At 45.3% G+C, this 15,390-nt stretch overlaps 1 protein-coding gene across 1 annotated transcript in view; it reads right to left on the reverse strand.

Moving 5' to 3' along the window:
- LOC119179504 (fatty acid synthase) overlaps nt 1-15,171 on the reverse strand; it is a 190,165-nt gene extending 174,994 nt beyond the window's left edge. Inside the window, exon 1 of the mRNA XM_037430591.2 lies at nt 14,625-15,171. The gene's annotated coding sequence lies outside the window, so the exon portion shown is untranslated. The remainder of the gene's footprint in view (nt 1-14,624) is intronic.
- Nucleotides 15,172-15,390: the final 219 nt, after the last annotated feature.

Below are 15,390 nucleotides of genomic sequence, written 5' to 3' on the forward strand. Positions count from 1 at the left end.
CTGATCGTGGCACAAATGAGAAGATCGTTTATCACATCGGCGGAAACGAGCATGCTTTTGTCCTATAAAATAGGAATTATACCTTTAACTTGATGTTGAAAGTCGACAAAGCAGGCCTGCTAGCGGCACTGAATAGCGATATGGTCAATCTACTGCTAAATGATTTGGTTTGATCTGTGGGGTTTAACGTCCCAAAACCACCATATTATTATGAGAGACGCCGTAGTGGAGCGCTCCGGAAATATCGACCACCTGGGGTTCTTAAGCGTGCACCCAAATCTCAGCACATAGGCATACAACATTTCCGCCTCCATCGGAAATGCAGCCGCCGCAGCCGGGATTCGATCCAGCGACCTGTGGGTTAGCAGTCAAGTACCTTAGCCACTAGACCAAATCTACTGCTATACGACAGCGTATCCTCGCAGGTAAACTTATTTTGCTTAAAACAAACATGTACATTTTGAAATAGTATTGGACGCACTTGAGGCAGCTTTAGGCTGCGCCAGAGACTATTGTTTCGTTTTTTTTTCTCATGCGTTCAAAGAGGCGCCTGGTTACGCTGCCAGTGGTGTGCTCACATGCCTGCATGGCTGCCTGCAAACAGCGAAGAAACATGAGCACGGCATCCTGCCTCCACTCAAAATGACAAAAAAAGTGTGTGTGTGTGTGTGCCCTAAACGACCACAATTTTAATTGTTTAATAATAAACAAAAGTTGATGAAGCCTGCAAAAACCGCACGAGGTTTCAGTTTCCCGCTTTCATCGGCAGTACAACTGTCATCGCCTCCACCATTCAGTGTTGTAGATATTCATTCCACCGATGGAAGGGGACTGAAGGCTGAGCAAAAAATTTTATTGAAAAAAAAATTCGACAAATCCCACGTACCTGCGAATCGGCGTTTTGCGAAGCATGCGGAGTGAGGGTGACCATGTTGCAGTTTTTTTTTAGTGAAGCGTCATAAAATGAGGCTAAATATATGTACAAAAGATTCACGCTTAGAATAAATATGTTGGGGAGTTGCAGATGTTTATTTACTTAGCTGTTTGAACTTGCGCAATGATGCCAGCAGGAACATTCCTATTAGCAACACCATAAGCTGATATGAAGCGCCGATGCTCGCGAGGATGCTGGCCTTCGACACTGCGACATAAACTAACTCAAGCACATGGCAACTAACCAGAATTGACGTTAAGCCGGCGTGACGGCTGTATCAAAGAGTATATATGTATTGTTTGTAAAATTATGTAGGCAGCACTGATACCACTATTCATGTTTCTTGAAGATTAGCTTCTATTTAAAAAATAGTTCCGAGACCTCGCGTAGCCCTGTGGTAAAATGCTTCATTGCCACGCAGAATGCGTGAGTTTAATTTGAGCAGGGACCCTGACATTAATTTTTGTATTCGTCGGGTTGACGCTACAGATGACGAGTATTTCTTAGCGCTAGTGAGTTAAAGTTGCCGATGTGTTTTTTCGTCGTTCGTTTGTAGATACTTAGTGTAAATCACATGTGGCACATATTCATCTGTGCTTATGTGCTGACTGTCTGACGGGAAGTGTTTGAAGATGTACGCGACGGGAATGAGGCATTATTTATGTCTTCTCTAGTGCGTCATATTCGTCAATGCATATTACCCTCCCATGCTAATTTTGGCTCATGCGAAATTAAGGGGGTGACCACGAGAGCACGCAAACGTAAGCGGATAGATAGATAGCAAGATAGATAGATAAATAGATAGATAAATAGATAGATAGATAGATAGATACGCCCAAAGTCGCCGAAGTTTGCTAAGAAATGCTTCGCATTTAAGATTTCTACACACATTCTAGAGAATTTGCTGCATGGTTAGAGCCTTGAGATGGCAAGCCTGTTATTGCTACAGTAAACAGAAAAACAGTGAAGTACGGCAGACAGTCGCTTGAATAGAGGGCTGTATATCTTTTTTCGATGAGATCCGCAAAAACAAAGCCTTATGTCTAAAATTTTCAAAAAAGTTCAGAAATTCAAGAAGGAACGCAATGAATTGTTTATTCTATCTGTTTTAGATAATTCCACGCTCCCCTGAAGTTCAGTCTAATTCCGGATTTTTCATCCACATCTTTAAAAAAACCCACATATCTTGTTTGTTGGGGAAAGGGGCAAGGACCTTTGATATCATCTTCAATTAAACTATTGGTCGGTCTTCCTTTTTACTTTCGGAAAGGCGGATCAAGTTTACTGAGCTCTTTTTCTTTCTGACTCAAACAAGGATGAGGAGCTGCTTTGAACGATACTGCCCCCTAATGAAGAACTCACCACACGTTGATATGTATGTGAAATAACCATCAATGTCACCCAAAAAAGCTACTGCGTTCACGGCAGACAATCAACGCGAAGGTACACAAAAGATTTCACACCTAAAATAATGAAAAAGTTAATCACTTACTCAGTTATTCAGTCAATTATATGACTTTATTTTGGTGAAAGGAGTACAGGACTGAACGTTTAAGAGCATAACGATGTCCCGACGCTATTCAGAAATGATCACGGGGATACTGCCCGTACATGCAATCGTAACAGTTTACATAATTTTTAACTACTAATATTGAAAACAGCATGAAAAAACGGGAAATTAAAAACAGAAAACACAGGCTATGTTTCCTTTGCTCCATAGTGATAGGCTACTAACGATGATATTAACATCAAAGCTCCAACGCTTTTAGGTTTTCACTACTCAGCTTTTTAATGACACATTTCTTGCGATCCCAGTGTGTAGTAGTCAGAAATTTTAACACGCGTAACGCTCTTCCAAGAGGCTTGCTGTAACGTGCGAGCTCCTGTACTAAAACGCTTGCTGTTTCAAAAACTTTCAAGTGCAGTTTACGTTTAAAAAGCCAATGAACGCCAGCGCAAACAATAAACATGCCTTCCATTGACCTCATATTAGTTTTGCTTGATGGATATTGAGTAAAATTCAATTAAACCTCCACGTGAAAGTGACCGCTACACTTTCCTTATAAAATGAAGAAAACATCATGACTCCACTGCAATTGTTCAGCAGAGAAAAATTCAATCAGTCAACTTGGGATAGTTGTGACAGCTTACACGTCTATGCCATGATATCATTGCCAGCTGTACCGCGGACAATACTCTGACATGCCCAACTCGCTTAGTAATCAAAATAGCTTGAAGTTGAGAGCGACGGCTTCAGGGACAGGCAATAAACATCGCGTTGTGTCGAGGAACGACACTTGAAAACAAACATTAATGAAATAGTCGTTTTGTTTCGGTCCGTGACCTTATAAATGCTAGAATCTACATACCATAACTGGAATAACACATAGGCCGCAAGGACAGGCTGGTAGGGCTGACGCAGAAAATACGTGAAAGTACATGAGCAGCCCAAAATCTTACACCAATATGGTGCAAGCAACTGGCTTGAAAGTTCAGCAGTGAAACTTTGTACCCGTTTTGCCTGCAAATGCTTTTAGCTTTGGTGATCACGGTTTTCATTGAACTCAGGCTGGACGTCTTTAATATATTTTGAGAACTTGACATGTGGAAACCTTCATCAGCTCTAAATAAGACAGATCGTGATAGCTGATTAACTGTAAAAGTACATGCCTTAAGACCTACTGCAGTGCCCTTTTATTTTATTGTGATATCTGTCATATGGACAGTCTCGGTGGATTTGTGCCCTTGTCAACAGTAGAAATATCCCGACAGATTCAGTGGTAGCTATCTTTGCTAGTACTACTAGACCAAGAGAAATCAAAGCGTGAGCGCTGATATATGGGGCGGATATATCGGGTCGAAGCGCTATCTGCTCGTCCGGTGCAGTGCCATAAATGCTGGCGTTTTGTTTGTAGCATATAGTGTTGTAATGTATTGTAGCATATAGATCAGTAGTCCGGTGTCAAATGTGTCCAGGACAACACCACGCAGATAAATTTGCAACTCAGGAACGGTGCTGCTGTCTCTGTGTTGGCTCTCATTAGATAATGATGGTGCTGTACTGCGAGAGCTCAGGAAATCCAACTAATTAAAATATTCTGTAGCGAAGGCCGGCGTTGGACGCAAACGTGCCGGCGTCACTGGTGTAATGAAATGGCGAAGGCGTACAATTGATGAAGGACAGAAGCGAGATGCCCAAAGAAGCAGTGACCGTGGCGCCCAGCCAGACTGAAGCGTAGGAATGTTCTAACGCATCGCGCCACAAGCCACCGGCACTCTGCTTTTTCTGCCCCCGGCTTGCCTCCACCAGCGCTGGGCTATGGGCTTCTTGCCTAGCGTTTTACACGATGAAATGAATGTAAAAGAGGCATGAAAAATCACAGCTTATTCTAAAAGTGAATGATGATATGTGAGGCGAAGAGCCCGTCCATTCGTGCATGCGGCCATGCGTCCGATCGCGCTCGAGAATGCAGACGGCGCCCGGGTAACACCGACGAGGCGTGAGCCAAGGAAGCCGAGTGCAAGCGTCTTTAACGTGCCCGCCGCTCTGCTCGTTTATGTCCCACCAACAATCCGCCACGAACGGCGACTATCCAGGAGACAGAGAGGCACTGGTTGTCCGCGTATCTAGACAGACATAGCCCGCGCAGCAGCCAATCGGAGAATAGCGATACAGCGCCAAAGAGAATATCCTCACTCAACTGCACTTTTTGTATACTTCTAGGAGGCAGCACCGTCTATGATACTGTTTGAAAGGTACTGCTTTTTTTCTCCTCTTTCTTGGTCACGCGTGACACATGACAAAGTTAAAATAAGAGGAGCTTCGCCCCTAAAGCATATAAACACTATGTACACGTGCGACAGTTCCTGTCTGTCCATAGGAAAGTTCGAATGTCGTTGAAGTCGAAGGCGTACAGAAGAGTCCAAGAGTTCCGTTGGGTGGCACAGGGAATCACGCAGCGGGAGAGAACCACGATGGCGACACATCACTGGTAGCGGTAAATAACTTAGAGGGGCTCGTTATAAATGCTCCCGGTGGAAGTGGTGTGTCCTCCGTGGTGTACGTAAAGCCAATCGTCATTCATTTCAGCTTATTGAGCGCCAACAACAGCGCGGCGGTCAACAACGGGATGGACATCCTGGGTGAAGCACGAGTTGTGCGCTGTGCATAGAACTGCTGCAGCCCACCGTCAAATGGCGATAAGACGATGGATGCATAGGGAACTGGCTGTCAAAGACAGTCGTTGGCATCATGCTTGTGGTCTGGGACCAGGGCGCGTAGAGTGCTTTTCAGAAAGGTAGGAGGAAATTTTCCCAGGCATGTCTGGAATACCGTGGCTCCCACTTGAGACGTTGGAGAAGTCGTGTTTGGGCTGAAGGTCTACGAGGATTTGAGCAGCAGGCACCGGTGTTCTAAGAAAAGTAATAGCGTGCAGTGGTACAGCGGGTTCGGGGTCCATATTATTAGTGGTGTCGCGGGCTTTCATATTTGTTGGAACAGGTGTGTAGCTTGCAGGCAGTTCCCTTGGCTTGGCCGAGAGCTTGGCCGAGCTGACCAGGTTTATGCAGCGATTCTGATGGTGCACGGAACAGGGCAGTGGCTGGCGTCAAATCTGTGACGCAGAGAGGTGGCGCTGCTCTAGTTGGCAGAACCGCACATCGGATGACCGGAGGCAGGATGCGTGATTTCTGGGGTCATGAGTTTCTGAGTCAATGACTTGTTGAAGCGGGGGGGGGGGGGGGGTCTCCGTCACTTGCATGCCGGTAGTTGGCCGGACAATGGCTTGGAGTGGCCATGATGCGGGAGGTGTCCGGGAAGGTAGTGAGCCAGGTACCCTGGTTCCGCTTATGAGAAAAATATTGTGTTTGATGCAGTAAAACTGGAGTACGGTGTCTCGCAGGTGAATTTGCGGGCGAGAGTTCCAAGAGAAGCGGTGTTTCCCGATGCGGTGTTTGAGGTCATGCGGAAGATGATATTCTAATACCTCGTACATGAACTGTTGGATCCAGATATTGTTGCATATGAAGGCCGCTGCTTACTTCTAGAATTATGACTCCAAGCGAGAGGTCCGAAATCGTGAGAGGGGCGGGTTTGCATGAGGCTTGTGGCTTGCGCTGACTGGAACAAGCAGCGAAGCTCGTAGGCCGTTGTTCAGCGCTGGTAGCTTGTACGTGTGTCAGTGGTCACCACTATGTGGCGTCGTGACGGCGTCGGACGCAGATGTGCCGTAGTCGCTGCTTTAATAAAAGGACGAGGACGTGCAGCCGATGAAGAATGGTAGTGAGATGCCGAAGTAGAGCAGTGGCGTGGCATCCAGCAAACCAGAAGCACACCAACGTTCTAGGCGCCTCGCGCCACAAGCTTTGTTTGTTTGTTAGTAGCCTGGAATCCATGGGACATACGCGCTCTCTAGGATTGGCCAAGAAAACATACGCAATTCTATGGACGGTAACTGCACTATTGCGCCCCAAGCCACCAGAATTCATCTTCTTTTCTCTCCCGGCTGGCTTCCTCTAGCGCTGCGCAACAAATCGAACAAAAATGCTGTTCCAGACGCGTATATAGCTGTAATCGTCGTCACAAAGGGCTCTCGTAATAGCGCTGGTGCTACAAACCGTAATAGTTATGTCACAGATTTGTCATGCTAAAGATGATAGCCGCTGTCGTAGCCGTTAATAGCCGTTGATAGCCGTTGTCACGATAAATTGACAAAGCTGTAGGAATTTTTTGAACGCTGACGGAGTAATAATTTTCGCAAGGCTGACGAAGCTGAAATAGTGAGCGCACAGATGACTGAAGTTTCGATTATTGTTAACCACCCAGATACGACCTCTCTACTTTTTTCAGCTAAAGAGGTACTCGCTTTTGAAATCTAGTCACACGATAACATCACCTTTCGTAAAGTTATCTGCACCAAGAGCTAGCCCCTCAGATAGCAGCGGTAAAATAATCTCCATTGAACACTTGGAATGTAGGTCGTATATTTAGGTTCGCAGAACTTACAAATACAACTCGAATAAAAAATAATAAATGGCGGGTGTCGCCTCAAAACAAGAGGTTCTCCAGTCAGTTATAATGAAAAAAGTATTAGGTGTCAGGAAGAAATTGCACCAAAAAGCATTTTTTAAAGATAGCTTATTTCAGAAAGCAGCGAATGCGGCCGGCATACCTTAAAAGTAGATGAATGAACCACTCGGCAGTGGCATAGGCGGTAATTTTTTTCCCGAGCTTATTAATACTACCTCTGTAATCAACATTTCTAGAATAATATATTGCTGCAATAAAGTTGGCTTTGTAAACAAATACTTTCGTCTGAAAAATTACCGCCTTTGTAGCTTAGACCGTCTTTGTCAAAGTAGTGGTTTAGAATTGTTATCCCTTCAAGAATTGCACATTGGGTAAAAATTACAGGTCAAGTAATGAGTATAGAAAGTAAAATTTTAGAGTTAGGCATCTATTCTGCGGAATTCATTTGACCTGATGGAAATAAGCAATGACCAGCTCTAACACAAGCTTTCTAATTTGTATTTTGTTGAAACACAATGCCTAGGCGCGGTACATTAACCGGGAAGGAAGCTTGAATATGTGGGACAATTTCGGCATCCAGCTGCTCAACACGCCTACTTGTGTTGACATCAAGGAGATTGCACAACGTCTCCTAGAAGCTCGAATAAAAAAACCAAACGAGAGCGTTGCTATGTTCGCTGATGACATGGCCCGTTCTTCCCGCAAGACCGATCCTGAGATAACAGAAGACAGGAAGTTGCGGTATCTCATTCGAGAAGGGCTGGAGTGACTGCTTCTTGAGCTTGTGACAATGCACCGGCAACAATGGCTGAGTTCACCAAACAAGCCACAGTGAATGAACAAGCCCTCAGCAATGATATTACCAGCATGACAACAATGTAAAATATATCGCAAATACCTCCATTATGGCAGGTCTCTTCAGAAAGAACAAGTCTCTACGTGAGTGATCTGAGAGATTCTGCGAGAAGAACTTCAATAGCTCGGTTAATTTCCACCACCAGAACCAAAGCAGGCGTTGCCATTTACCACTGATGTCGGGGAAGAGGTTGGTCAAGCTGTTTGTTTACCGAGCTATGGCGACGTGGAACGGTACCTTACTTATGCCAATGCTGCCCGCTGTCCAGTCACCGCTCCTCTGATGACGCCATCTCTAAAGACTCACCCACCACCTACCCTTCATACTCTGCTGATATCGTCGCCACCCACACCAATCTCATAGACACAAGGAATGTCGTACGGTCAGTACCCGTATAGCGCGACGTGGTTCAATAGAGAACCGCCGCGGAACTATCAGCGTAGCAAACGTTGTTCCTGGTGCACTGCTGACCCTTCACTGGTGTGCAGTCATTGTGGCGCAGCAGGGCACGTCTACAGGGTTGGCCGCTATCGCGGCACTCACCAATAGACATTTTCTCATCAGCCTTATTACGCTATGTATGATGGTCACCGAATTTAAAATGAGACGCTACGAGCGATGCCAGACGTACATACAACGCTTCTCCGAATCACTCACCAGAATCTCCAGCCACACCCCGACAATGGTCTCCATCTTCAGCGTGGTACAGTTCACCGAATCGTCGCACGTTTTCTGACGTCACTAGAGGCTGGTTCCCTAGCCCGCGATGGTAAAACTAGACGCAGCGTCCTCTACGGTTGATGTTGCCAATCCACAAAATTACTAACAGCCCCCACTACAGATGAACAACCAACCGAAGACAACCAAGTCGCAGACAACGATTACAGCGACGACCGCGACAAACACGACACCTACCGATATGCGCAAAGTCGTGATCACTGACCTTACCTTTGAAATTTATGGCTGTCAAGCGACGGCTCTTGTTGATAACGGCTCACACTTTTCGACGATAACACTGCAGCTCACCGGAAAACGCCATGGTACGGGTGCAATGTAAGAATTGCCGGAAGTCACATGATGACACCACTTGAAGAGTGCAAGGCCCTACTCATAATCACTAGTTTCTCCTTCATCGCGAACAGCGTCATTCTTCAGCAATTTTGTAAAAAGGTGATATTGGGAATGGATTCCATGCGAAAATACTAAGTGAATAATATTAGTGGCAAGGGCGTAACGTTTGCTACAAACTTGGGCACACCTAATCATGATAAAAATTAGCAACCTCGTTTATGCATCACCGCCGGGAACGTCATACCTCTGCCACGGAGTTGTTCCCTCGTACCCGTGCCTTGCGACAGCCGACAGAGCGCAACTGCCTTTCGATAAACTTTCAGAGTTGGTCAAACACCGCTGACGCAGCTTCACATCACCGCAGATTCCATTTACACACCGCACCGGCTAAATTCTTAGCACATTTCCCGAAAGGAACGAGAGGCGTTTGAAAAAGAAGTGCAAACAATGCTGGAAGATGGTGTTATTCAGCCATTCAACAACCCTTGGGCATCTTCAGTAGTACTCGTTAAAAAATGGCAGCATATCCACGGGGAGAGTGATGGAGAGTGGGGCGAAGCATGCGTCCATAGATTAGTTCTTGGTTCCGTCCTTCCATGCGTTCATCTGTGTTACCGTCCGTGCGTCCATCCGTCCATACGAGTGTGCGCCTGTTCGTGCGTCCGCACGTACATCCGTGTGTCCGTCCCTGCGTTCGTCAATGCATCCGCCCCTTAGCCCGTCCATGCGTCCATCCGTCCGTGCAGCCATCGTGCGTCCGTCCATGCATCTGTCTGTGTGTCCGTTCATCCATCTAGCCAACACTCCAAGTACCACCATCTCGCAACTTTCATCACGTATCCACATAGAGAAGCACTGACATCCAGCGGACATTTCAAGGACTAAACGAGAGGGGCCACACGCACACTTTCTCACGGCTAGCACTTCATGTCTACTTCCCACGTTTAACCACCTAGAGTTCATGGTAAATACTAGTTCACTGTATTCATGACACTTCGGCCCAACGCACGCTAAAGCTTTCTAAAACCAAGGAGGTTACGCCCAGCGAGTATAACCTAGCAACCCTTTCTTGTCAGAAAGTGCTCGATGTGCATGCCTATGGATGGCTGTTGATTGGAAATGAGAGACAGGAGAATTCGACTTTTAGTTAACGCGCACGCTGCGAATTTTTCATTGATCAACAACACACAGGAGAAATCTCCCACTGGCACTACCCTGCAGGTCAAAGCGTAAGACTGGTTATGCACTACGACGAGGGACCAACGGGTGCTGCTTTAAGGAGCTTCGCCCCTAAAAACGAATGGTCGCTTGCGTTCTTGTGTCGACCAACGGAAGCCCAACAGAGGCACAAAGAACGCTAATTCACTGTCACGTATTGATGACACCCTGGATAGGTTACTACGCAGGTGCTATTTTTTGACAATTAACTTGAAGAGTGGTCGTAGGCAATCTGAAGTTAATAAGACAGTCTGCGAGAAAGCCGGCTTTTTCACGCCCGGCAGACTTTACGAATTTCAGATGCATGCTTCAGTTAGTGTTCTGCACCAGCTACATTTCAGCGTGTACTGGACACCATACTTTCAGAACTTATGGTAAAGACTTCTCTAGTGTAGCTTGATGACGTGATTCTCTTTTGTGTAACGTTCGGGGAGCACTCAAAAGGCTAAAAGGGCTTTTTGACTCAATACGTTTGGGCGGTATTACACTGAAGCCCTAAAAATGTCACTTTGGCTTCCACAAACTTCCATTCCTCAGTCACGTCGCCAGCAGCCAAGCGTTCTTACCTGATTCCTTGCTGCTGCCGTTGCAAATTTCCCAACCCCATCTGGCAAAAAAATCAGTTCAGCGTTATTTCGGAATGTGTGCGAACCACTGGCGTTTTAACGCCAATTTTTCAGGCATTGCAAGACCACTGACACAGATCACCTGGCAAGATTTCCCCTTCGCATGGGGCAAACACCAAAAACGGGCATTTCACGAGCTTCATCAGCGCACACAAACGCCTGCCATCCTCGCCCACTTCGGTGAAAACGTGCCAACCATATTGCACACAGACGTTGGTAAAGCGGGTCTCGGAGCAGCATTTATACAGTGGTATCACGACAGCGAAAAGGTGGTCACTTCTTCCAGAGGGACGCTGTTCCGAACTAAAGTAAATTGCATGGCGACCGATAAAGAAGCTATCAAAATGATATGGGCATTCATCAAGCTGCGCCCGTATGTGAATGTTCCTTCGCAGTAATCAACGATCGTCATTTATTCTCATGAATGAATAATTTGAAGGATATTCTGCTCCAAGAGTTGAACTTCACCATTACCTACGACTGGGTAGACCACACGCTGATGCCGACTATCTTTCTCAGTTTTCCATTGAAGCAGCAGACCATGACGGCAACACGACGTTTTTTTTGGCGTTATTGATACTGCCGCTTTTTCATGCTAGTAGCGAAACAGTGCTGAAATATTACTGCTTATTCATTACTTCGATGGCCAAATGGATAGCGTGGTGAATTTATTTCCAAACGTGCTACCGTCATAGTACGTGTAATGATGTTAGTGTACAAGAACATCTCGCCTAGTGGAAGCAGCAACGTATTAGCCGTTACCTCACCGCTTCGAGCGGAAATCATGTACGCCTGTCACAACTAGCCAACCACCGGTGACCTAAGCTAAACGAGGACAATGTCAAGTACTGGACAGCAAACTACTGGCCTAAACTTGAAATTGTAGTTAAAACTTACGTGCAGCATGTTTTTGCTGTCAGTACCTCAAACGACCACAGGTAAAGCCAGCTGGTCTGTTGCAGCCTGTTTAAGTACCAACGACACCATGTGCACAAATATGCATGAATTTTAAAGGCCATTTTATAATGTCTACTACAGGAAACGTTGATAAGCGAGGCAACCAATCACTTCACACGATACGCTGAGACAAGAGCTCTGCAATCAGCAGAAGCGGCTGAAATAGCGTGTTTCTTTTTTGAGGACATCGTTTTAGGTCACGGTGCACCTGCATTAATTATCACTGACAGAGGTACTGCGTTCATGGCCGTGCTCTTGTATCATGTTTTTTGTCTATTTGGTAACGTTCACAGGAGGAGAACAGCTTACCATTCCGAGACCAATGGGCTGACAGAACGTCTCAACAGGACCTTGGATAAGATGATCACTGATCAGCCTGTTCGTAGACGTAGTGAACAAGAACTGAGACGACATCCTACTCTACGTCACATTCGCGTACAACCTGGCTCGCCAGGACACTGCTCAGCGATGCCGATCAGCCTCATTTACGGCCGTGGCGTCGCAACAATGTTCGATGTCACGATCCCTATGACAACGATGCCCATGAAACGGAAGCCTGACTTTTAAAGACGAAGCATTTCTTTGTGTACTGTAGGCACTCTGAGTATCTATCTATCTATCTATCTATCTATCTATCTATCTATCTATCTATCTATCTATCTATCTATCTATCTATCTATCTATCTATCTATCTATCTATCTATCTATCTATCTATCTATCTATCTATCTATCTATCTATCTATCTATCTATCTATCTATCTATCTATCTATCTATCTATCTATCTATCTATCTTTCTGGCCGCTTACATGACCGTCCTTTTAAGACCATCCCCTTGGGCTAAACGAAAACTAGTATGGGAGGCAAATTAGTTTGAGGAAAACGATTCATGACATAACTAATATCCATATTTCGTCACGTGCGCCATTAAACACTTTGAAAAAGAACTGTGGCACATACCCTTGAGCGGGTATGTGCCACTGGTATGCAGGTATATGCCACAGATGTTTTATAGTTTATATCTATCTAGAAACGGTGAAAAGACACACGTGAAGTGCTAGGTTTGATGTTAAAAAAAACGGACATGGCAGCGTTAGCCGGACGAATGCAAAGAGTAAATGACATTCTCAGCTAAGACTGATCCCTAGAATTCTGCGTGGCAATCAAATGTACTACTACAAAGCCACGCCATGTACATTTCCGATTCTAATTTCCCATGTCTCGGAACTATCTTTCAGACCATAATGATCGCAACATGCCAATTTTTCCTTTAATATTTTTTGAACTTTGCACATGTACTCCTACGATACAGCAGTCAAGTCGGGTAACATCAGTTGTAGTGAGGGGCTACCAACTTAAGAATGTTTATGGAGCAGTGTCCAGGGCTTCGATGCTCGCGAAAAGCAGGGTTTTTTATCAGCTTACTACTTTTAATGTTGCGTCTATCCACGTTGCTGTACGCAACTGTGAACATCACTGTAATATCATTGAACGCAGCTGTAAACAACTAGGGATATAAAGTATATGTGGCTAATTACCTTGTCTGCGTGCGCATTCATACAGATATTCAGTGCAACTTTGTAATGTTTTGCTCAATAAAAAAAGTACGACACAGCCAGCATGCGTGCGTATGCTTCGCATAGCATCGACTCCCAAGGTACGTGGGATATCCCAAATTTTTTTTTACGAAGCGACTAGAACAAGCTCGGGAACATGCGCAGTTGAGGTCATCGAAGAACAGAAGTGTAACACCCGGCACTATAATCTCTAGCACACACCTGTCACACACAACTTGGGGGACAAAGTGTGGGTCTGGAACCCCATTCGTCGTGAGCCCTCTGAAAAAATGTTGTGGAGATACTTCATACCTTACAAGGACGAGGTTCTTCAGTGCATCAGTGACATTAATTACGCTGCTGTTATAGCTGACCACCATTGTTCAACGTACTGTAAACATTTGCTTCGAATTATTCACGTGCTTCAGATGAAGTGATACCTTCAGGTATTATACTTTTTTCCTGCTTTATGAACCTGCACCTTCGGGACGAGTTTTTTTTTGGAGAGGGAATATTACCACGCGTATGTGCCAGTGGCGAGGACAAACAAGCAGCGTGAGAAAGCTTGGGCAAAAAAAGGACGAAGAAGATATTGCTGCCCTTTTCGAAGATTCTGATAAAGTCTATTTGTTTGTTGTATTCTGTTTATTCCTCACTACCTCGTCGTAGCTATATGCACGTCATCGCACAGCAACGTGCACTCATTTTGCATAAAAGTGACATATGTATTCTAACATGACCACCGACGTTAAGTCGTACCATGGGATAGCTTGGGGCATTCCTTAAGTCGTTGTGCGTAGTGAGCTCCCGGTCAATACGGTAGTCAAGTGAGCAAGGCTGCTTCCTGAATAGTCCCATTAGCCAAATATTTAGGGCCTTCAGCGAGTGGTTAAAAAAATTCTTTGTTAAGGGCCTGCCCACGTCATACGCAAAACTACTTCAAATCTACAAAGTTGGTGCGACCCAGAGCGTTAGACTCAAAGCAATAAAAACGTTATATATCTAACTACTTGCTTATTGCTTCTTATGATGGCGACTACTAGAATGACTAGGATCAGCCGAATTAAATTTTTCGTGCTGAAGTTGCCCTGAAGTTATGAATTATTAACTTTTCCAAAATGCAATTGTAGTTGCTGACTGTTACGACATGATATTTAAAGAAGCTAATAGCTAAGACTGTTGCAAATACCTCCCTTAGGCATACGGTCCGATTAAACGCGCAAAACTCCAAGGAGCGTTTATGTCTATCAATTCTGAGTGCGTTGCACACGTGAATAGTAACTACTTGCCTAAAAATTCTGCTCAGCGCCCTTTTCACATATACACGCATACCTTACTGTTCTTATTACTAATAACCTCTACAAAATATAGCGTATTACCTCGATAAAGTGCGCAGTCGCCTCGCCAAAATTAATGCAACGTCTTCCTGATCCAACGCAGCTCTTTCCAGGAATCACGCCAGTATCGTAACAAGGGCTTGACAGTGTTGTTCGCTCTAACTTGTATGCGGGCTTACCCTATGTAACAATGCACTCTGGGCAGTGCGCGTACAAGTAGGTTGTGAATAAGGGCCTCTGGGAGTTGTGTATTTTATTCCCCCGCAGCACCGTCCCCCTATGTCAATCGAACGTCAAGTTATCCCGTGTGACACACACCAGGGTGAACGATACTATCTAGTGCCGTCTAATAGGTTAAAACAGCAGTGAGAAAGGTCCTGTTGAGTACAATGACTCCGTAGTGCGAGGGAAAATAGCAAGTGCGTTACGGCTTGAATTTGCCTGTTGTGGATATTTTTGCAATGCACAATGAATGACTGGACGAAACTCGATGGCTGGAAGTTAACGGTAGACAGGCACTGTTCGTACACCGCAAACCATGAGCAGGATTCGCGAGTATTCTGCACTTCCCGGCATCTCCCGCCAGCCACGGTGGTGGCCGGCCGTAAGTGAAAAGGAAATAGGCGAAAAAAGTCATATGTTGTGCAAAAGAGCTAGTTATCCAAAACCACTTTCGGCTCTATACAGCAGAGACCTATTTTAATGACATGGTGACGTTACAGTGTCACACTACAAACGGTTTGGCGTGACACATTGTTTAACATTTACCAATGGGGTCCCATGTATTTCTAAGGGTCGTGTTTAATTG

This window comes from Rhipicephalus microplus, chromosome 7, assembly GCF_043290135.1.
Source record: "Rhipicephalus microplus isolate Deutch F79 chromosome 7, USDA_Rmic, whole genome shotgun sequence".
Lineage (NCBI taxonomy): Eukaryota > Metazoa > Arthropoda > Arachnida > Ixodida > Ixodidae > Rhipicephalus > Rhipicephalus microplus.